Genomic DNA, 24,639 nt, shown 5'->3' on the forward strand with positions numbered 1-24,639 from the left:
CTTTTCTCTGTGGTAGGTATGAATCTCATCCCACTTTATGATCATTGATTGGTGTTTATTTTTTTTTAAGTGTTAATTTTATGGCCCTAACTTCAGACAATAATTCAGTTTGGCTTTGACTTTTTTTCCCCCCTTGTAGCCGGGCATGGTGGCACACTCCTGTAATCCCAGCGGGAGGCTGAGGCAGGAGGATCACAAGTTCAAAGCCAGCCTCAGCAGCTTAGTGAGGCCCTGAGCAACTCCGTGAGACCCTGTCTCTAAATAAAATATTAAAAAAGGGCTGGGAGTGTGGCTCAGTGGTCAAGTGCCCCTGGGTTCAATACCTAGTACAAAAATAAATAAATAAGTACCTCCTGTGTCCTTTGTTCATTCAACACATAATTTTGGAGCAACAGGAAATACAAATTAATGAATAAGTCCCAAATAAGTCAGCCTCGGTTTTAGTAGGTGGTGTACATTTTTTCTGTTAACTTTCTAAAGTCATCCTAGAGATGGGCTCAGGAACTCACACATGCTAGGCAAAAGCTATATCACTGAGCTACATCCTCAGCCCTTTGTATTTTGAGACAGGGTCTCATTAAATTGCTTAGGGCCTTGCTAAATTTCTATGACTAACATTGAACTTGTGATCCTCCTGCCTTAGCCTCTAGGGTCTCTGGTATTACAAGTATGCACCACCAGGTCTGGCTCTAACTGGTTTTTTGTTGGTTGGTATTGGGGACTTAACCCAGGGGCACTTAACCACCGAGCCACATCCCCAGCCCTCACTCATTTTAAACTTTTTAAAATTTTGGGCAGGGACTTACTAAGTTGTTTAGGGCCTGACTTACTTGCTGAGGCTGGCCTCAAACTTGCCATCCTTCTTTCTCAGCCTCCCTAGGATTACAGGCGAGTGCCACTTCGCCTGGCTCTAATTGGTTTTTAATATAAATGCAGTTACAAATTGACAGGGATGAGAAATGTTTAGACCTCTAACTTTGGAGCCCGCCTGTACTGTGTAAACATTCCTGATGCACACACACTTGCTTGGTGACCCTGGTTAAGTGATTCAATTTGCTAATGCTCAGGTTGGTTTTGTATTTTGTAATGAAGTCATAAGAATACTTTCCTCAAGGTCTTGTTGTAAAATTAAATGAGATCATTTAGGCAAATCATTTGGCCGGGAGCAGTATTTTTTAATTTTTTCCCAATTATTACTCCCACCAGAGAGCTTTTTAAGATCTTTCCCCCAGAATCATCTCCTGCTTAACCACTGAGCCATATCCCCAGCCCTCTTTTTTTTTTTTTTTGTATTTTATTTATAGACAAAGTCTTGCTGAGAGTTGCTGAGGGCCTCCCTAAGTTGCTGAGGCTGGCTTTGAACTCACGATCCTCCTGCCTCAGCCTCCCTAGCCGCTGGGATGACAGGTGTGCGCCACCTGTCCGGCCCCAATAAAAATTTAATACCTACATATACTATGTGTCTGTCTAGGTATTCTATGTCTGGCTTTATACACAATATACAGTAAGATTTTTGCAGCTCCCCAAGAACGGGTGGTCACCCCCTTAAAGGTGACATAGCTTTCCATGGAGAATGAATGAGCAAGCACCTGCACATAGTCCTTGGTAAGTCTTAGCAAGTATGATAGTAATAAGGGAAATTAAATAAATAATTTCATGTCCCCAAAGAAAGGGGGGGGGTCAGTCCTGACAAGAAGATGACAAGGGACACAGCCCCACAAGTGAAATCTTGAACCCAGTGGCACAGCAGGCAGCCCGTGGGGGCTGGGCAGGGCTGTGCATGGACCACCGAGACCTCATTGATAGGGAAAATGTCAGACTCAAGCACAGATGCAAAGACAAGGGGACAGTTCTCACCCTGGCACCTAAGGCCACCCATTGCTGGCAAGAAGACACAAAGCAGTACAAAGGCATCCAGGAGAGAGACTTGTGGACACAGTTCTCCTCGCCCCCAAAACCCTCTTCTCACCAAGCCCACCCAACATCCCACTCCCTCCACGAGCTATTTCGCAGCACAAATGAGCCCCTTCACCTTCTGAGTCAAAGGACATGCTACAGCATAGACCCAGCACTGCTTCTGTCATGTCAAGGTCATGGTAGACAAGGAGAGACTGAGGCACCTTCCCAGACAGGAAATGTAACAACTAAATAAAACGTGGAAACTGCAACTTCCCCCCAACAGAACTTCAATGTTAAAAAAAAAATGGCAAAATCAATTGTCCGTACTGACGTTCATAGTACTGAGCCAATGCTCCTTTCCTGACTTTGATCACTGTCCCACAGTCACACAGCACGTCAACATTGAGTTGGGTGCAGTCTGCACGCCTATGACCCCAGGGACTCCAGAGGCCGAGGCAAGAGGATCACCAATTTGAGGCCAGCCTCAGCAAGACAGTAAGATTCTGTCTCAAAATAAAAAGGACCAGGGATGCACTCAGTGGTAGAGCACGCCTGAGTTCAATCCCCAGTACCAAACAATTAAATTAAATTAAAAAGATTTCTATATTAGCCAAGTGCGGTGGCACATAACTATAATCAGTCACTCAAGAGGTTAAGGCAAGAGATTGCAAGTTCAAGGCCAGCCTGGGTGACTTAGCAAGATCTTGTCTCAAGATTTAAAAAATAAAAAGGGGCTTGGATGTGGCTCAGTGGGTGAGCATCACTGGGTTCAATCCATAGTACTGTGGGTCAGGGAAGTCAACATTTAGGCAAAGGACAGACAAGATATATGAGAACTACACTGGGCCCAGTGGCACACACCTGTAATCCCAGTAGCTCAGGAGGCTGAGGGAGGAGGACCACAAGTTTGAGGCCAACCTCAGCAACTTAGCGAGGCCCTAAGCAACTCAACAAGACCCTATCTCTAAATAAAAATATAAAAATGGGGGTGGGGATGTGGCTCAGTGGCTAAGTGTCCTGGGATCAATCCCCCATACCAAAAAAGAAAAAAAAAGATATGGGAAGAATATTATTTTTTTCTTTTTGCAACTTTTCTCTGGGTCTAATTATTTCAAATAAAAAGCTTTTTCGCTTGGCAAATAGGCTCATTCTCTCAACAGGTGTGTCCCAAGAGCCTCCCATGCTGGGCTCTTCCAGAGGCTTCGGAATCAGCCAGGAACAAATCAAGACCAAAATGAATAAAATCATACTCCAGGGCTTTCTCTCCTCCTCAGGAAACACATTACAGGTAATACCTCTGGTAGGCCGGTATCCTTTTACTACCAGCACCCCAAGTCAGGCCCCTGTGTCTCCCCCAAGTGTGTGCATTAAGTTGGCAGGGTGTGGCTCTTGTCCCCTGCCCTCCACTCAGGGGATAAATGGGAGAGGAGAGCTCTTTACTCTGCTACCTGGCATGTAGCACTTGCCTAGAATAGTGCTTGGCACATCAATAAGTGAGAGGAGGTAGCATTTCCTAAAAAAATCTATGCCCTTGACACAGATCCTGGCACAAAGTAGGTGTTCAATTAATTAATGTGTTTCTTTCCTGCAATAGCACATTAAGGACCAGATGGTGGTCCACATGGACTTCCAAGCCTCTAATGACATGTCATATTTAAGGCTTTGACAGATAAGAAAGCGTGTAAGAGAAAGGTTACATGAGAAAGTCAGTTCGTTTGGTAGGAGTGGGAAGGAGAAACAGAGACCTGTTCTACTATACCCCAATGGACCCCTCACACTTCCCAAACTAAGCTGGTATTTAAAAGATTGCAACAACTTGCTTTAAAAGAGAAGAAGGATCATCCAAAGAGAAAAACCCTCTAATATAGACCCCGTTGTGTAAGTCATCACATATGGTTGGCATGCAGTTGTAATATTACCTTAATATATTTTTAGCATCTGTAGGGTTATTTCGATAGCTCTCTTTCCACTGATATTAATTTTTGTGTTCTTGTTTTTTTCCCTTGATTAGACTTGTTTGATTTTTATTGACTTTTAGCTATTTCATTTTCCCTCTATTTTATATATTTCTGCTCCAACTCTTATTTTTCCTTCCCACTAGCTAATTTAATTGTTGATCTAGCTTCTTTCTGATGCAAGTGCTTTAAGTTATAAATGTCCGTCTGAGTACTGTTTCATCCCAGAGATCCTGATCTTTTAAGTTTCTAATCATCCCTTTGTTCAAAGAACTTTTTATTTACTTTCCTCCTGCTTTCTTCCCTTACCTGAGAGACATTTATAAGTGCACCATTTAATTATGAAACAGTTGTCATACGGGGGTGGGGCTCTATATCTCTTAAGGTGGCTGATTTCTAATGTCATAAATTATGCAGGAAACACAGTCTGCAAGATTTAAAATTTGAGAGAGAGAAATACCAAGAATTCCCTATCAGACTTGGCCAAACATGAGCTGCTCACACACAGATTAAAAACAAAACCCATCCTAAGGTTTCAGAAATGCCACATGCATTCACGAATCTGAGTTGAATGACATTTTTCTGGGCATGGAGCTCTCTGCCCGTCCTCATACCTTGAACCGCCTGATATGTTTATTCATATTAAAGCAAGGATAGCTCTCATTTTGGGCTCGACTCTACAATAGATTTCCCAAGCCTGGTCCTCTTCCAGGTTTCCTTTTATCTGTAAATGTCTTACACACACACACACACACACACACACACACACACACACACACACCCATGTGTCCCACTCTGAAAGCCAAAACCTGAGAGATCATCCTGGACAACAACTTCACTCCATCTCTAATTTCTGACAATTTTTGTCTGCTAAATATATTTCGTGTCCATCCGGTACTATTTCTACTGCCAATGTTCTCATCCACAGTGACCTTCTGCCTGACATCTATAATGGCTTTCAAGTTGGCATCCCTACCTATAATTCATGCCACTCACTGAAGCAGAGAAATGTTAAAAAAAAGAAGTAAAATCTGATGAAGTCATTCCCTAACTTAATTTTCCAAAGAACAAAATCGTTCATTTGCCCTCAAAGGACATGTACAGTCTGATCTCTGCCAACTCTGAGCAGATCCTTCTAGACCGTTTCTGATCTCTCTGAATGGGTTTCCAAACATTTCATGCTCTACCTGCAGAGGGCGCTCTACCACCCCTCAGTCCACTGCTCTATCTTTTGGATCTTGTTCCTGAGTAGTACTTTCTGGGAAGGGTCCTCTCGCAATCCCCCAGCCCCTGTGTCTCAGTGACCTCCCAGATGGCCCCTACGGAGCTCCATCTCTTCTTCTTTTTCTGTTTCTTTAAAAAAAAATGTTTGTAGTTGTAGATGGACAGCATGCCTTTATTTTATTGATTTATTTTATGCAGTGCTGAGGTTCGAACCCAGTGCCTCACACGTGCTAGGCAAGCGCTCTGCCACTGAGCTACATACAGCCCCAGCCTGAGCTTGGTTTCCTTTGACTCAAACTCCTGCAAATTCTCCATGCAAAGCATGCCAAAGTGGGTTTGCAGGACCAGAAAACGCAGGAGTGACCTTCTGTCACTCCAAAGATTCAATTACAAAACATCCCAGTCGGCCTTGTACCTGAGCCTACTCTCTTGTCTCCCTCTTGGACCATCTGCTCTGGGAGCAGCCAGGTGCGAGACCCGCCCTGTGAAGAGCCATGTGTAGTAAGAGACTACAAGTCTCCTGCCAAAAGCCACTTAAGTATATCCTTCAACCCAATCTTGCAAGTGGCTGCAGCCTCGACCCACAGCGTGATCCACCTTCACGACAGTGCTTGAATCAGAACCACTCTGGACTATTCCAGGACTCTGACCCTCAGACACAGTGTGAGATCATCCAAAAACACTGTTTCAAGGCGCTCAGTTTGGGGGTGATCTCTCACACAGTGGCCACCGTCAAGACCCTTGGACACTTCTCATTTGGCAATTATAGATCGATTGAACAAAACTGATCAATATCTGATATATCTACCGACCAAAACCGATCCATGTCAGTCTGCCCAGCTTTGCCCTACCCCCTCAGCTTGGAATTTCCAGTTCTTTGTGATCACCCAAAGGCAGGCTCTCAGACACAGGAGGTAGTTGAACTAATTCCAGCCTCCACTTGGAAGACGTTCCCTCCATAACTTAATCACCTTGTGAAATATGCTTTTGGTAGAGAGTTGACATATGTAATACGAGTCTTGAAATTAGACAGTAATTAATAGGTGATCACCGTGAGGACAGGTCCCCTAACCACAGCCCCATCCACGATTAATTTCACTCAGCAGTGGGCCTGGAATAGGGGATGGTTGGTGCCAAACTGCTTTCCACCCAAGAGCCAATTAATAACAATCAAACAGGATCTGATCCAGATCGGGCTGGATTGTTCTCCCTTTCCTCCTGCAGGAGGAAGGCAGCCCAGCGTAAAACAGGCTTCCTCAGCCTTGAAGGGTAATAGTCACCTTTCTCTGTCTTCATGGACATGAGAAAGAAATGTCATCAGTGTCAGGCAGGGGACCAAGGGTTCCTCTTTCTGTCTAAAACTCTCCATCTTGAATGGGCTGGGTTTTAATCCTCATGGATGATAGACATTGTGTTGGCTTTTCCCCTGGAATGCTCTGTTAGTTGCAAATGGGATCATTTTCAAAGAAAAATAGAGCAGTAAGTAGTACCGCAGCCACCGCAGACCAGCCTTGGACACGCACCGTGTGATCAAAATGAGTGACAGATTTTATGTTCTCCTAGTACCCTTCCCTCTTCACCCACTTCCCGAAATTCAGATCTTGTGGTTAGAGAAAGCCCCAGTTTTGCTTCCAAGAAAGACATGATTTTTCAGCCAATACTTCCCAGGGATTAGCCATAGAGGGTAGGGTTTCCCAGGCTTCTCTGAATATAGGTTTTCAACTGTGCTGCTTGCTAAAAAATTTGCATGCTATTATGGTCTTGATGTGGAATGTCCCTCAAAGTCTCACAGGTACAGAGGTGGGATTTTTTTTTAGGCAGTGATTGAATCCCGGTAAGTCATTAATCCCTTGGATGGGTTCACTCAGCTGAATGGAATATTGGAAGATAGGACCTAGTTGGAGGGAGGAGATCATAACAGGCTTTCATGCTGTGGAAGGGTTGACTTTCTCCCCAGCCCTTTCTACCCTCTCTCTGTCTCTCTCTCTCTGTTCCCCAGAGGTCATGAGCTGAGAAGCTTCCCTTGGTCACACACTTCTGCCATGATGTTTCTGCCTTGGAGTCAGCCAACCAAGGTCTGAACCTCTGAAACTCTGAGCCAACGTAACTCTTTCCTCCTTTGCGTTGATTATGTCGGTATGTTGGTGATAGCAACAAAGAGCTGACTTGTAGGGTACAAAAGACAGGTTTTGTACCTCTCCTGGGAATCTCTGTTTTATCCACCAACTCAAGAAATGGATTCTCTAACCAGGCACAAAAGCTCACGTGTGTCCCTGAAGCATTGCTATGCTAGTGGGCCATGAGCTCACACATGCAAATATTTGCCCTCATACAAAAGACAGAAAACTTATCAAAGAAAAAAACCTGAGGAACTTCATTCTCAAGTACCACTACTCTGGCAGATTGGGCTTCTCACCAAGGAACCAAATGGGCCAAATTATACAACTTGCACACACCAGGCAGCTCAAGTCCTTTTTAGAATGGGCGAGGTTAAAAAAAAATGCAAAACAAAACAACAAAAACGTCAAGCCACAGTGAAAATAATACTCTCCTTGGATTCACTTTCCTGAGTGATCTCACAAATAAGAAGCCAACTTGAATATCACCTTGAAAAAAAATATTTTTCAGAAGATGAGCATCTGGGGGAAATTAATAGAAATGGTTTAATTTGTTTGTTTACCCCATGTTGCTTATCATTAGAAACAACAAAAAAAGTATACTCCAAGGCACAGGACTGCATAGGACTCTTTTTATGTTCTCATGGGTCATGAAGAAAAAGCAGAGGGTTTTGTTTTTGTGTGGTGCAGAAGACTGAGCTCAGGGCTTCATGCACGTGAGGTGAGCACTGAACCACTGAGTCACATCCCCAGCCCATGAAAAAGCCATTTTTGATCCCACTTTCTAACCTATTTTTTTTTGGTAGTAGGGGTTAAATCCAAGGGTGCTTAACCACTGAGCCCCATCCCCAGCCTTTTTTTATATTTTATTTAGAGACAGGGTCTCACTGAGTTGCTTAGGGCCTCACTAATTTGCTGAGGCTGGCTGTGAACTTATGATCCTCCTGTCTCAGCCTCCTGATCTGCTGAGATGACAGGTAAGGCCACTCCACCCGACTCCCATCTACTTTTAAATAAATCTATCTGAAAAGTTGAGGGACTTTTCCACGTGATTGATTCTGTAATATTTTCAGTTTCTAAAATACCAATTATGGGCTTGAAAATATTTATTCACATAATGACTCTATAAAGTTTTACATTTACTTCTACTTTAATTTTTTCTTTGTTCTTTAATGAAATATATTTGTCTCTAATATTCCTTATCACTAGGAGTCCAATATTCCTGTGGTGCTAGGTGATATGCCATGATATAATCCAGTCTTTCTTTTAATTTGTCCCAAACCTCAAATCTCAACAAAGTAGTTATTGCTGGGGTTTAGTGGATTTTTTTTTTTTTTGGTAGCAGGGATTGAACCCAGGGGGCTTAACCACTGAGCCATACCCCCAATCCTTTTTGATATTTTATTTGGAGACAGGGTCTGAGTTGCTTAGGGCCTCACTTTTGCTGAGGCTGGCTTTGAACTCCTGATCCTCCTGCCTCAGCCTCCCGAGCAGCTGAGATTACAGGCATGTACCATCGCACCCAGCTACAGAAGTTGCTATTCCCTTTCTATGGAGCAGAAGGTGGAGGCCCAGAGAGATTACAAAAGTTGTCTCAGTTCACGTGGCTCCCGGGTAATAAACAAGAACTCAAAACACATCTGACTTCAGAAGTTGGTTGTTAGCAGAATACCAAATTCCAGATATATTGAATGAAAAAATATCTTCCCAGGGTGGCGGTAAAAAATACTGTTTTAAGACAAAAATACAGAGGGGATTCTCAGGTACATCTCAGTGTTCATTCTCTATCAATTCAGTGAAAGTGACATATCACTGCCACTAAATCTGTCTCTTTTGCGTTAAAAGTGTCCAATAGGTTGGCGTGGTAAAAATTGGAGCCCTATCAGTTACTCTATCCTTAAATAAGGTGAGCCTGCAACTGCTGGGACAATTTCTAAGTGGAGTTTTAGTCTGTAAAGGAGCTCCTGTTCAAAACATTCATATATATATATATATATATATATATATTTTTTTTTTTTAAAGGAGCACCTGAAATGATTGATTAGGACTGGAGTAAACAGGACCTGTTGCCACAGATGAGGTTATCCACCACGGGAAGATGAATTAGGGGACACAGGGAAGAGATGTCACTGTGAGTGACAGAGAAAGGACACCATCAGCCAGCTCATGCACAGTCTCCACGAGGCAGCTGGCCAGCGAGGGAGGCGGTGGAGAAGATGCTGAGAGGCTTGTTGGAAATCTTCAAACACTGGGAGGTCAGGCAGGGAGACAGGTGCCTGCTTAGCCCTGGGTGGCGGGGAATGGGGTGGACCACTAAACTAGCTCCTTTGAGCACCCAGAACGTGATCCACGGAGGGAGAGGAACCTTAGCATCTGTTCACCAGGAAGCCCACCTTCCAGAAACCTCCTGGCCTTCAGGAATTCTTTTGGACACAACATCATCAGGAGAATGGACGGCAAACCATAAAGACAAGCTGCTTCAAGGCACCCAAGGGTCAGAACTGATCATGTTCTTCCTAGTTCTTTTGTGGACTCTATACCTGAGGTTTGTATAGCCAGGCACGGTGGCGCATGCCTGTAATCCCAGCAGCTCAGGAGGCTGAGGCAGGAGGATCCTGAGTCCAAAACCAGCCTCAGCAACACCAAGGCGCTAAGCAACTCAGTGAGACCCTGTCTCTAAATAAAATACAAAATAAGGCTGGGGAGGGGGCTCAGTGGTTGAGTGCCCCTGGGTTCAATTCCCAGGACCCGCCACCCCAAAAAGGGAAAAAAATAACAAGAAGGAAATCATAAAAAAAAGAAGAAATAATTCACAAACTCAAAAAGAACTTGGTAGGTTCAACATTACATATCTTTATTAAAAAAATAAATAAATAAACCACCACAAAGAAAAACCCAAACTGAGGAACCATAACTCAAAGACATGCTGAACTTGAACTCAAGGGACCCTGAGGTGTTCAGCAATAAGCCTGGAGGTAGTGGTGGTCTAAGAACCCCCTGAAATCACAACAAATTTTGGGAATTTGCTCACATGGGCACAGTCTATTAGAGAGGGCTGATAAATTTCATTCCACTTTATTTATCTAAACAGTTTGTTAAGTCAGCACATAAAAATCGTACATATTAGATGAATGGATAAAGAAACTGTGGTCTATATACACAATGGAATATTACTCAGCATTAAAAGAGAATAAAATTATGGCGTTTGCAGGTAAATGGATGGAGTTGGAGAATATCGTGCTAAACAAAGTAAAACCTAAAAAACCAAAGGCCGAATGTTCTCTCTGATAAGTGGATGCTGATCCATAATGGGGGGTGGGCATGGGAAAAATGGAAGAACTTTGATTGGGCAAAGGGTAGGGGGTATGGGGGCAGGAAAGACAGTGGGATGAGAAGGACATCATTACCCTAGGTCCATGTGTGACTGCACACATGGTGTGACTCTACAGCATGTACATCCAGAGAAATGAAAAGTTATGCTGCAATTGTGTACAATGAACCAAAATGCATTTTGCTATCATATGTACTTAATTAGAATAATTTTAATTAGAATAAACAAACAAATAAATAAAGTTTTTAAAGTGTACATATTTATAAGGTCCCTGTGATGCACTGATACGTACTTGCACTGAGTAACGTTCAGACCCATGTACACACATCTTTCTCCTTGAACATTCATCATTTCCTTTTGGTGAAAACATTTCAAACTCTTTCTTCTAGCTCTCCCCGCCACTTTTAAACCAGCAATACTGTACCCCTGAGCTACACCCCCATCCTTTTTCACTTTATTTTTAAAACAGATTCTTGCTAAGTTGCCCAAGCTGGCCTAGAACTCAGAAAACTTGTGCCTCAGCCTTCCAGCCAATTGGGATGACAAGTGTGTGCTGTGCGGGGCTTCTATACAATAGGTCATTGTTATCTATTGTCCCCCACTGTGCAACAGAATACCAGAACTTATTTCTGCTACCTAAGTGTAACTTAGATGGAGCACTCTTTATTGGAGGGGTTGATGGGTTTGATTCCCATTTTATAAGGCATCTGGGCCAGGCAGGGTAGGGCATGCCGTTAATCCCAGCAAGTCTGGAGGCTGAGGCAGGAGGATCAAAAGTTCAATGCCAGCCTCAGTAACTTAGGTCCTAAGCAACTTAGTGAAACCCTGTCTTAAAAAAAAAAAAAAAAAAAGTGAAGGGCTGGGGATGTAGCTCAGTGGTAGAGCACCCCTGGGTTCAATCCCTAGTAACCCCCCCATTAAAAAAAAGAAAAGAAAGGAAAAGACCCTGAACTGCCCTGTAATGAGATTAAGAACCAAAATCTACTTTCCTCTAAAAAAGACTCAGAACCTTAGGATGTTCAAGTTGAAAGAACTTCGGAAATCATTTGTATCAGTTCTTACTCACTTCCTTCACTTTAATAAAATCCAATGCTGGGGGTGGGGTTGAGGCTCAGAGGTAGAGCACTCGCCTAGCACCGGTGAGACCCTGGGTTCGAATCTCAGCACCACATAAAAATGAATGATAAATTAAAGATATCGTGTCCAACTACAACAACAACAAAAAAATGCTTTTTAACATCACGCCATTACTTTATAAAAGTTTCCTAATAAATTTAAGACAGATCCACTTAGTTAAACCACAGTGGTCAGAAAAACCCACCTCAACTTGAACAAACCTGTGATTCACATGCATTTAACAATTTTTTTTTCCCGGAACACAAAACCATAAAACACATCATGTTTTTATCAAATCTAAGGCAACAATTATGATGTATGAGGCAATCAGGGGGAAAATGCTGCCAACCAAATTATAAAATGTCACTGACTATATAATGTATTTTAATTTCTGAAACATTGAAGTGTAGAAAACTATATGTTTTAGAAGGGAAGAAATACGGTATGATGAAAAAGCAATGCCTTGGTATATGTGACTTTCTTTTTTCCCAGTGGTTCATGGACTTTTATTTTATTTATTTATTTTTATGTGGTGCTTACAATCGAACCCAGTGCCTCACACATGCTAGGCCAGCTCTCTCCAACTGAGCCCCAACCCCAGCCCCATTATATGACTCTTTCTTTTTTTTTTTTTTTTTTTTGGGGGGGGGTACCAGGGATTAAACTCAGGCACACATTTTACACCAAACCCCATCCCCAGCCCTTTTTATATTTTATTTAGAGACAGGGTCTCACTAAGTTGCTGAGGCTGGCCTGGAACTCGTGATCCTCCTGCCTCAGCCTCCCGATCCACTGGTACGACAGGTGTGCCCCATGGCACCTAGAACTCCTTCCTGATATAAACCGTCCTTATAATTCTGAGTCTATGATTTCCAATTGGGGTTTATTTGAAATGGAGCGATGATACAAAGACACTTGCAAAGCAATTTAAGGGCTTTAGAGTTTTTATGACTACTTCTTCTATTTTACCATCTTTACCTTCCCCTGATTTAATAACAATTTTTAGGCAACCAGCCTTTATCACGTCTTCCTAATGGATTCACACTAGTTTTCAAGGAAACAGAAATTGTCTTTCACCCTCACTTACATTGCATGGGTTTAAGTAATATTTAATTAAAATATGTGAGTAGAGTAACAAGGTAAACAGGCCCAGGCAATTTGGGGAGAAAACAAGATATCAGAGGAGAGCAGGTGACTCGTGGTGGGACAGTAGTGAGCGGGTACAGCAGGTGGCAGGTGCTTCTGCCTCCAGTGCTCAAGACCCAGAGGAGTGGCTGCCTCAAGAGGTCCTAGAACACACTACAACTGCCAGTCTGCTCCCCCGTGGGTCTCCTGCTCTGGGGCAGCCAGCTCCTGTGTCCTGAGGTCCCTCGAGTAGCCCAGTGGAGAAATCCAACTGAGCTCTTGTCAACAGCCAGCTAGAAACGACCAGGCACACAAACGGACATCTTGAGGATGTGTGACCTCCAGCCCCAAGTGTGCCTTCAGAAGACAGGAGCAACCCGGGCTGACACCTCAGCTGGACACTTAATTTTTTTTTTAATATAATGTGGAGTGTCACTGGTCATGTACTCAAATGGGAACACAGGAAAGTTCTGTCCCATTCACTCCACTGTCTTTCCTGTTCCCATCCCCCTCCCTTCCCTTCACTCCCCTTTGTCTAATCCAGTGAACTTCTATTCTCCCCACCCACTTACCATGAATCAGCATCTGCATATCAGAGAAAACATTCAGTCTTTGGTTTTGGGGGGACTGGCTTCTTTCACTTAGTACAGTCTCCAGTTCCATCCATTTACCAGCAAATGCCCTCATTTCACTCTTCTTTATGGCTGAGTAATATTCCATTGTGTATAGATACCACAATTTCTTTATCCATTTTTTTTTTCCCTCTGGAAGGGCACCTAGGTTGGTTCCATAGCTTAGCTATTGTGAATTGAGCAGCTATAAACATGAATGTGGCCACGTGACTGTAGTATTTCAGCTGTGCCCTTAGATGCAACTCCCAACACTGTTTACTTGTATCTATGCCAAGTGTTGCTATGCACGTTAACTATTATCAGGATGATGAGCCTTCATAGTCCTTATGGCCTCAATCACAAAGGCCAGCACTGGGATGTAGCTGAGGGGCATGTTTAGTGTGTCCAAAGCCCTGGTTCTATCCCTCGCACAATGGTATGCCATCAAACAATGAAAAAGAGATCTCAGGGAGGTGTTAGTGCCTGGCACTTAGGACATTACAATAAATACAGCTTTCAGGAGGAGCCAATAGAGCGATATTTAGGCTGCCTCCCTCGTGGAGGCTGGGCTCCTGGAGAACCAGACACAACTACCTCCCTGCCGGCCTCAAGGATCTCTTAAGCTTTTTTTTTTTTTTTTTATCCCAGGGATTGAACTCAGGGCAACTGAACCACTGGGCCCCACCCCCAGCCCTATTTCGTATTTTATTTAGAGACAGGGTCTCGCTGAGTTGCTTAGGGCCTCGCTTTTGCTGAGGTTGACTTTGAACTCACGATCCTCCTGCCTCAGCCTCCCGATCAGCTGGGATGACAGGGGTGGACCACCGCGCCTGGCTCTACCCAGGCTTTTGCATGTTCTCTGTTCCATGGCTTCCCGTCTCTCAAAGCCATCCTCCAGAAGAAGTCAGGGAAAACAAATGACCTCATGAATCCTGCACCATTTCCCCTGCCTACAAAAATAGAGAACCAATCTTTTAAGGGGAAAAAAAATTAAAAATTTAAAAAAAGGCCAAATAGATCTATTTTAAAGGTTCCTTCCTTCCTTTCACAATCTCGATGTACTTCACAAGTGCCCTGATTTCGGTATTTGCGCTGCCATCTTCTGCCCCTGTACTTGGCCTCCTTCCACAGCTAATTCTGATTCTCCTTGTTCGCTCAATAGCTCCAGCCAAGGCGAAGAGACAATTAGATGGCATGAGGATGAATGAGATTTTCTTTTTTTAAAGAAAAAGATCCCTTATAAATAACTCCCTGCAGAAATCTCGGAATAACTGTGGACAAAGAATTGTCAGTTTACAATACTAACAATATGGAGACCAAAAAAATAACAATAAAAATAGTAGGCCATGCAAGCCCTATTCCTGAGTGTCTTGGGAGATCAGAAATAGGCACAGCATCCTCTCTGGTTCAACAGCAACCTAGAGATTGATTTGCTTAACATTTTGGTATCCTAACAATGATTCGAACCCATGACCAAGGTCTTTAGCAAGGGCACCGCTTGTCAAAAATGCACTTACATGCCCTCACTAATTTTTTTTTCCATTAATTTTTTGATGGACACATTTTATTTATTTATTTACTCTTCCTGTGGTGCTGAGAATGCAACCCAGTGGCTCACACATGCTAACGACACCGCCCCAGCCCCTGTCACTAATGTGTGACACAGTAAGTCTTCGGGTCCCTCCTTGCCTTCTAACCTACCAAACGGCAGAAACTCACAGTTTCCAAAGCTTTACCCCAAGTGAGGTTTCAACTTAAAAATAGACAGGAGCCAGGAAAGATCCAGATCCAGAGTCCTGTTCCCCAGAGAATATCAAAATAGACCTTGGTTGGGCTGGGGTTGTGGCTCAGAGGAAGAGCGCTCACCTAGCATGCGTGAGGCACTGGGTTTGATCCTCAGCACCATATAAAGATAAAAAAAAGGTATTGTGTCAGGCCAGCTGACCCACTGAGACAGGAGGGAAATGGTTCTGTCCTCCCCAAACGTGGACACTCACCAACAGGCACTAACACAAGCACGAGAGTACACGTATATATACAAGTGCACAGAAATCACTGAAGGTGAAACCCATCTCTAGTGACAAATGGCAAGGGGAGGAAAAAAAAATGTGCATGATCTAAAATACCTTTCTCATTCTTTCTCCTCATTATTGGATGCTGTGGCCTACATGAGATACAGGCTAAATGGAGCAGAAAACAAAATCTTGTGTTTTTAATCAAAGGTTTATCAGAGTCCTGGCTGTTCATCTACAAGAGGTAGCCAAATCTACCATGTTAATATGAAGACCAAAAAAATAAAAATAAAAATAGTAGGCCACGCAAGCGCTATTCCTGAATGCCCTAGGAAATCAAAAATAGGCACAGCATTGTCTCTGGTTCAATAGCAACCTAAAGATTGATTTGCTTAATTAAAATAGGTAGGAACACCCACCATCAGGAAATATTTTGCAAGACTGTAGGAGTAGTTAAGAATGAGTCACCTGAAATCTCAGCAGCTCAGGAGGCTGAGGCAGGAGGATCATGAGTTAAAAGCCAGCCTCAGCAATGTATCGAGGCCCTCAGCAACCAGTGAGACCCTGTCTCTAAATAAGATACAAAATAGGGCTGGGGATGGGGCTCAGTGGTTAAGCACCCCTGAGTTCAATCCCTGGTACAAGAAAAAAAAAAAAAAAACTACAATAAAGCAAGTTTGATTAATGGATACGTGTATATACCTCATCTGCACAGATCATTTATGTACTCACAGAAAAGAGGCAAAGGCTACCAATATGGCACATTAACAAGGACTAAGTAGAGGAATTAGAGGTCATTATTATTTCCTTCATTTGATTTATTTGTATTTTCTTTCCGCAGTTAACACAAATGATTTCTGTGATTGGCACAATAACGGTAATTGATAGCCAAGCGACAAAGCATAACCTGGAGAGATGTGTTTCCAAAGCTAAATTTACGCCTTGGCTAAAGTGACAATATTAACTCAGAGGTCACTCTTCCCAAGTCCCTGTTACTGGAGCATTGTTGGTTTATTTGATGTGGAATGTGGATCATATGCTACGTTCAGATGATTAGCAGAAACCAATCCCATGGATATTTTGAATTAGCAGCACTTCTCTAAAAGTGGGCAAACTTGGTAAGGCCTCTGTGAGATGCCGGAAAAGGCCCAGGGTACCTGATTGTGAGGGTAGGTACCAGGGATTGGACTAAGGGGCACTTGATCACTGAGCCACATCCCCAGACTTTTGTATTCTATTTAGAGACAGGGTCTCACTGAGTTGCTTAGGGCCTTGCTTTTGTTGAGGCTGGCTTTGAACTCCCGATCCTCCTGCCTCACGAGCTGCTGGGATCAAAGGCATGCACCACCACACCCGGCTACTTATGATTTTTGAGGCCTTTTGCATAAAATATCGCAGCAGGGTTAGAAAAGTTGTGGTTATCTCTAGATACAGCAATTACAATCTTGTGGTCATATCTATATGACTGCATATCACAACCTTCATCTGGAGAGACTGTCATGCCTAAATTTAAAGGAATTCCCACTCCTGCTCTCTCCGGGCCCACCCCAATCTTGGGACAATTACAAAAGGTACTTATGGCCTGCACTGCCAGCTCCCCCCTACAAAAATCAGACAGGCAAGAGTGGGAAAGAGCTCTATGGAAGGACAGCCATTAGTTCCTCGAGTGAGATAAAGTCCTAGGACTAAAAGCACTGGTGGAATTCATCATTTCATCAAATCTAGGGGGCTCCTTAAAGAAAGAGGAGGAAGGGGAGAAGTGACATGTGATCATCATCTACTGCTATATCTGGCAGGGTCTATTTACATTTAATTAAGGCTGAACATGAGCCGCAAATCTCTTTAGCACTTAAACATCTCCTTCAAAGGGATGTCAGGGTATAAATCCCCATGTCAGCATCCATGTCAACACCAAGGGAGGAATCTTTAAAAGCACCGTCCCAAGGGCATCTATTTACCAGAGAAAGGACACCACTAGAGAGCCAATTAAGATGAAAGGCTGGAGAAGGACCCAGCGTCCACCTGAAGACCAAGCCTGCAATCATCCCTCGCGCAGCTGGGAAAGGAGCGGGGGCGGAGCGCAGAGGGTTCCTGCCTGCCTCCCCAGGCTACCGCCATGCTTTGCAGCAATGAAATTTAAATCATTGCAGACTAGACCCAGGCCCGTGTGCTTTCGGCTGGTTTTGCAGAGCTTAGAGCGCCCTGGTTCCATCCATCTAAGCACTCCGGGTGATTCCTTGTTACGGTGACAGCGAAATCCTTCGCCATAATCAAATCAGGGTGCAGAATGGGGCCCTCCCTGTGCAATGCAGCCAGGGAGTCACTGCGCAGGGGTGGAGAGCTGACTTGATGTTACCCATGCTCTGCTGATCTGCTCCTGGGTTTTACTTCAAGGGGGTACCTGTAGTCCCTGGGGCTCTGGAGGCTGAGGCAGGAGGATCACGAGTTCAAAGCTAGCCTCAGTGATTTAGGGAGGCCTTAAGCAACTCAGTGAGACCCTGTCTCTAAATAAAATAAATAAAAAAGGGCTGGGGATATGGCCCAGTGGTTAAGCACCCCTGCATCCACTCCCCACCACCACCAAAAAAAAGAAAAGAAATGATGCTAAGCTCTATGTCAATTTTAGCTCAATTTTTAAAATTAGTTGCCAATATTTAAAAGTTGGGAGAAGTTACTGGAAAAAAGCCAACAGATTTCCAGCTTGTCTCTCTCCGGGAAGGGCCTGCGCTCTGCTGCCTGGCGATGGATGACTGGAGCACAGCGATGATGTCCCTTCACATGCCCCAGTTCTCCCAGGTCCCCACTACCCCCTGTGCACAGCACATTTCAAGTATCTGGGTCAGGAGTTCGCAATAGGGTAGGCGTAGGGTGCTTGTGTCTCTGAATCATGAATCTTCCTCCCAGGTCTAGCGGAGGGCTTATCAATATACCTGGAGCCTGGGGGTACCCGGAGAAGGATGTGTCTTCTTAGCGGAACCACCATATTATGTTTTCCTGATTTCGAAATAAATGAAGAAGTGGGCTGGGGATATAGCTCAGTTGGTAGAGCGCCTGCCTTGGATGCACAAGGTCCCTGGGTTCAATCCCCAGTACCACCATAAAAATTTTAAAAATTAAGAAAAAAGAAATGAAGGCTTAAATTAAATGGATGTAAATAGAGACAAAACTTGCAATCCTCTGGGAGTCACAGCTTCATGACATTCAGACCCCTGCAGGGGCTGAGGGCAGCCAGTACTGGGAGATCCACTCCGAGCTGAGGTTCTGGACCTCACTCTCTGCAGAGCCCTCTATCACAGCCAATTCCTGGTGACCGCCTTGATGGCCACCAACAACACAAAAATCTCCCTCTTCTTCCATGGTGACAGGCCCAGAGTTATGTCCCAGAGCCTCCCATCTCACCCCAAGAAATGGGTGTGCACAGTGCAGGAACAAGAAGCTTAATTTTAAATGGGACAATCTTTAGTTGCATTGAGTTATTTTCTAGTAAGAGACCTCACTGGAGAACGTCCCTTCTGGTCCGTTTCTGTATTATTTTCTATGTGACTGCTGGAAGTGATGTAAAATGACTTGCAGGTCTTCGTCCCTATCTGTTGGTCAGAGGTGTCTTGCCTATCTCCCGACTCCCAGGGGGCATTGAGGAGCTGGGTAGGCAGGATTCTGGCTGTCACAGGAGGAAAGGTTAAATGCTACTAGCATCTAACCTGCAGGCACTTGAGATGGTGCTGCACAGTGACATTGTCCCACCCAAGTGGCCAATGAGGCCCTCAGTTTAAAGATAGAAAAAAACGAAAAGAAAGAAAGAAAGAGGAAAGGAAAGGAAAATAAAAGGAAAAAGCATAATGACTCCCATTAACTACCAGCTTCAGGAATTTCCACCTATGATCCAGAGAGCAGAATTTCCATGCCAGTATCAGAACATGAGCTGGGGAGCCCAAGTCCTAGCTACAGATCATGAACACCCTGTGTTCACTTGCAAGCCCGTGAGCTCTCTGAACCTCTTTTTTTCCCACAAGTGGAAAAAGAGGCCAGTGAGCCCCGCTCTGCTTTAAAGTACTCTGCATTTTGTTTTGTTTTTCTCTTTTTTTTTCATTTTTTGTATAATATAAAACAAAGCATATTCTCAACTTAAAAAAAATCCTATTAAAAAAAAAAAAAACAAATGTGTTTCTGTGGATGAATAGATAAACAAAATGTGGTATACCCATGAATGGAATATCATTCAGCTTTATTAAGGAAGGAGATTCTGACACATGTGACTACATGGTTGAACCTCAAAGACACTCTGCTAGGTGAGATGATCCGAATACCAAAGGGCAGATACTGTACGATTCTTCTTAATACGAGGTACTTAGAGTGTCAGAGACCAAAAGGAGAATTGTGGCCATGAGGCTCACAGGAGGAGGAATGTGGAACTGTTGTTGTACAGGTACACAGTTTCAATTTAGGATGGTGAAAAAGTTCTGAAGTTAGATATTGATGACGGATGCCAGACTTTAAGAATGTTCTTCATGTGGCTGAAGTTACACAAAAAAATGGGTACAATGGTAGACCTCATGTATATTTTACCACAATAAAAAAAGGTTAAAGAGGGCTGGGGTTGTGGCTCAATGGCAGAGTGCCTGCCTTGCATGTGTGGGGCACTGGGTTCGATTCTCAGCACCACATAAAAATGAATAAACAAAATAAAGATGTATAACTAAAAATTTTTTTAAAAAAGGTTAAAAAATTTCTCCATTCATAAAATGAATATGTGTACATTATAGAAATACAAGTAAAAATATATATGTATACACACATACATACCACACACACATATATACACAAACACACACACACACAATCTTTCCTCAACCACATGTGTTATTTTGTTTTACATCTTTCCAGGATTTTTTATCTTAAGGATCCTACAAGATTAAAAATATTTAGGAAAGCCGGGCATGTGGCACACACCTGTAATCCTGGCAACTCAGGAGGCTGAGGCAGGAGGATTGCAAATTCAAAGCCAGCCTCAGCAAAAGTGAGGCCTTAAGCAACTCAGTGAGACCCTGTCTCTAAATAAAATATAAGAAGGGCTGGGGATGGGGCTCAGTGGTTAAGTGCCCCTGGGTTCAATCCCTGGTACCAAAAAAAAAAAAGGAAGAAAGAAAGAAAAAAAAGAAATACAGAATATATGATGAACAGAAACTAAACTCTTTCCCACCATCCTGCTCCATTTCAGGTGGCCTGGTTGTTTGGGAATCTCTTATAAAACAAGGTTTCAAAAGAACTTAAAAAAAATAAATAAACTCTTGATCAATTTGGGCAACTGTTATCTGTAGAAAAAGTGCATTTCAATTTTTATAAGAATCTCGAAAATCAGATGCATTCTCTAATTTTGTTACCTCCAAGAGAACAGACGGAAAGCCATTTCTTTTTCCAGAAACCTATAAACCAGTTTGTCTTTCACTGTTTTTCATTAAAATTTTAAACATGAAGCATGTTCCGGCAAATGAAAAACCCAAATGCACCTGCCCACAGGAGGGACAAACTGCTTGGAAAATTCCATTTTAAATGTTTCCATGGTTGAAAACCATGTCCTCCTTTCCCCTTTGTAACGGTATGCAACTCATTTCACACAGCTTTGGTCAAAGCAATATAAATAGATAATACAATTTTTTTTCCTCAAACTCTGCATTTTTGGAAAATGAGGTAGAAACGATTTTCTGAAATTTTTTTTTAAATTATGAATACATGTAATGAAGCGCTATCACCCAAAGAAAATGGTATCATGTTATTTACAAGGGGATCCAGATAATCTCTGAGTAAATTCTAGTTAAATTTCAGAAGACACACAAACCATTTAATAATAAGTTTACTATACGTACCTTCTAAGAGCAGTCATTACTAGGACATGCCATGGGTTTACCCAGAAACAGCTATAACCCACTAACTTCTCTAAGGAATTTCCACCATTCTTTATCATACAGATAGGTCAGAGAATGCAGCACAGAGTAACTAGATATTTTTTTTTTGGGGGGGGGGGGTACTGGGGATTGAACCCAGGAGCACTTGACCACTGAGTCCCATCCCCAGCCCTATTTTGTATTTTATTTAGAGACAGGGTCTCACTGAGTTGCTTAGAGCCTTGCTGTTCCTGAGGCTGACTTTGAACTCATGATCCTCACGCCTCAGCCTCCAGAGCTGCTGGAATGATAGGTGTGAGCCACCATACCGGGCAGTAACTAGATGTCTAAAAGGCCTTTGGTTAGAGTTTTCCTGTGATGTCCTTGGTATGAGAGGAGCCCCAGGTGATTGGACAAGCACACCCAAAGAGTATTGATTGACAGATCCGTTGTGAGACATATAACAAGTCTCCATTTTTAGTTTTGTTAAATTTAATGATGTACATGCAAAAATGGCATGCTAGCCCAAAAGAGCATTAAGACATTGCTAATGATTTGATGAATAAAATTAAGATTTAAAATCATTTTGTCGGGGCTGGGGATGTGGCTCAAGCGGTAGCATGCTCGCCTGGCATGCATGCGGCCCGGGTTCGATCCTCAGCACCACATACAAACAAAGATGTTGTGTCCGCCAAGAATTAAAAAATAAATATTAAAAAAATTCTCTCTCTCTCTAAAATCATTTTGTCAGCTTGGACAAATTTGAACTTCACAAGAGAAGATTAAGATCAAGCAACTCAGCAAGTCCCTGTCTCTAAATAAAATATTAAAAGGTGCTGGGGATGTGGCTCAGTGGTTGAATGCCCCTGAGTTCAATCCCCAGTGCCCCTCCCCCCCCAAAAAAAGATTAAAAGAACATTTCTTTAGGTGGATATAAAGAAAAAATATAAGCTTTCATGCACAAATTGGAGGGAAATATTTAGTAAGAAAGGACAGAAACTACCATTTAAAAGACTAGCTATGTAACAAAAGAAAAGGAAGGTGTTAATCCTGTTTTATTATGACTAACAAGAATGTTCCAGAGAAGCCCAGGTGTATAACTTTAGGCATGTAATATGTGCCCACACCCTACTCAATACTGGCATCAATACAAACTCCAAGGTGAGCAATACCTGAAGCCATCTTCATGGATAAGTCAATGGTGACTCAGAGGTTAAAGGATGGTCCAAGGTCAAGTGAGTTTAGCAGGGGGAGGGGAATTTGCCCAGGCCAAGTCAGAGCAAAACCAGAAGCTAGGAGCAAACTCAAGTGACAATCACTGACATGGGTAATGATGCAAAAGTCCTCAACAAGACTTCAGCAGATGGAATCCAACAACAAACAGAAGACTGACCCATTAAGGTCAAGGCACAGAAGACTGGCTTAACATCAGAAAACCCCCTCAGCACAATTCAGCCGCACTCATGAACTGAGTTTGTTTTACTAGAAAAGAAACCCTAAAATATTATCTCAATAGATGCAGAAAAAGCTCTTGAGAAACTATGACACTGATTCATGATTCAAAAACAAACAAACAAACAAAAGTCTTTGGCAAACTGTAAACAGCAGAAATATCCCCAACCTCAAAAAAAGGGATGTAGGAGGAACCTACAGCTAACCTCCTACCTGGAGTTGGAAGGAAGCACGTTTCTCCCTAAGATCAGGAACAAGACAGAGGCCCCAGCCTTGCCACAAGGGAAGGGAGATGAAAGATGATCAGATAAGAGGAGCAAACCTGTCACTTCTCCCAGATGACAGACATGGCTGTCTATGTCAAACTGGCTGTTTTGTAGCTAAGATTTGCCGGACACAGTCACACCCACTTAGTTAGACTCAGGTGGCTGTTCTCACCTTACAAGGGGCAGTGATGTCATTGGTCCAAAGATCATTCCAAGGAGCCTAAAATATAGACTATCTGGCCTTTTAAGAAAGTTTGCTAAACCACCCCCCACACTCGATCTATGTAGAAAATCGGATTAGATATCTGAACCATGCAGAATTCAAGATCAATGTACAGAAATCAATTCTATTTCCATCTACCTGCATATTTCCATCAATTTGTGATCGGAACTTAAAATGTTTAAATAGCACGGATAATCGCACTGAATACATATGTAAGACCCAGGGATAAATCGGACCAGAGATGGGAATGATCTGTATAAAAGGTAGAAAAACAATTATTGCGAGGAATTTAAAAGATTGACTCTATTCATGGGCAATTGTTTCAATTTTTATTTCCATTATCTATTTTGTGAGCCCAGGACCTTGCACCTACTAGGTAAATCCTCTGCCATGGAGTTACACCCTAACCCTCCAGAGGCAATACAGTAAATGTGTCCATTCTTTCCATATTGATCTATATCTATATATTCAGTACCATTCTCAATCCAAATCTCACATAGAGAACTGGAAGAAGTGATTTGAAAACTCATATGTGAAATAGAAAGACTACAGTAGGCAGACTATTTTGGAAATGGGGAATGAGGTTGGAGGAGTCATATCAACTAATTTAAAATTTTTTTTTATAAATCCCCAGGAACTAAGATCATGTTGTACTGGTGTAAAGATACACTAATAGGTTGATGGAGGTTTAAGAACCCAGAAATACATGGTAACTAGTCGGCAAAACTGGAAAGGCGTTTTTGCAGTGAAAGAGGTTTTTTTTTGCAGTGAAATAAAGTTTGGGCTGGGCGCGGTGGCACATGCCTGTAATCCCAGTGGCTCCAGAGGCTGAGGCAGGAGGATCACGAGTTCAAAGCCAGCCTCAGCAATTTAGTGAGGCCCTAAGCAACTCAGTGAGACCCCGTCTCTAAATAAAATACAAAATAGGGCTGGGGATGTGGCTTGGTGGTCCAGTGCCCCTGAGTTCAATCCCCAGTACCGAGAGAGAGAGAGAGAGAGAGAGAGAGAGAGAGAGAAAGAGAGAGATGTTTTCACCAAATGGTGTAAAAACAATTGAACTTCCATATTAAAAAGAAAGAAAGAAAGAAACCCTTAAGCTCAAAGTAAAACCACAAACCAAACACTATAGAATTTATGAAAGGAAACAGGAGAAAACCTTTGGGGCCTTAGGCTATACAAATGATCCATAAAAGAACTAATAATTGGAATTGCAGCAAAATTAAAAACTTCTCTAGACTGAGCACTGTGGGTCACAACTGTAATCCCAGCGGCTCGGGAGGCTGAGGCAGGAGGATCTGAAGTTCAAAGCCAGCTTCACAAAAACAAGGTGGTAAGCAACTCAGTGAGACCCTGTCTCTAAATAAAATACAAAATAGGGCTGGGGATGAGGCTCAGTGGTTAAGCACCCCTGGGTTTAATCCCCAGT

At 42.9% G+C, this 24,639-nt stretch overlaps 1 protein-coding gene and 1 non-coding gene across 15 annotated transcripts in view; one reads left to right on the top strand and one right to left on the bottom strand.

Annotated features, from left to right (window-relative positions):
• Positions 1-24,639, bottom strand: part of Magi1 (membrane associated guanylate kinase, WW and PDZ domain containing 1) — a 612,663-nt gene that overhangs the window by 177,577 nt on the left and 410,447 nt on the right. The gene's annotated exons all lie outside the window — the stretch shown is intronic.
• Positions 18,415-18,488, top strand: Trnap-ugg. The gene has a single exon. It is a non-coding gene; the product is annotated as a tRNA-Pro (tRNA).

This window comes from Marmota marmota, unplaced genomic scaffold (assembly GCF_001458135.2).
Source record: "Marmota marmota marmota unplaced genomic scaffold, marMar, whole genome shotgun sequence".
NCBI classification, from domain to species: Eukaryota; Metazoa; Chordata; class Mammalia; order Rodentia; family Sciuridae; genus Marmota; species Marmota marmota.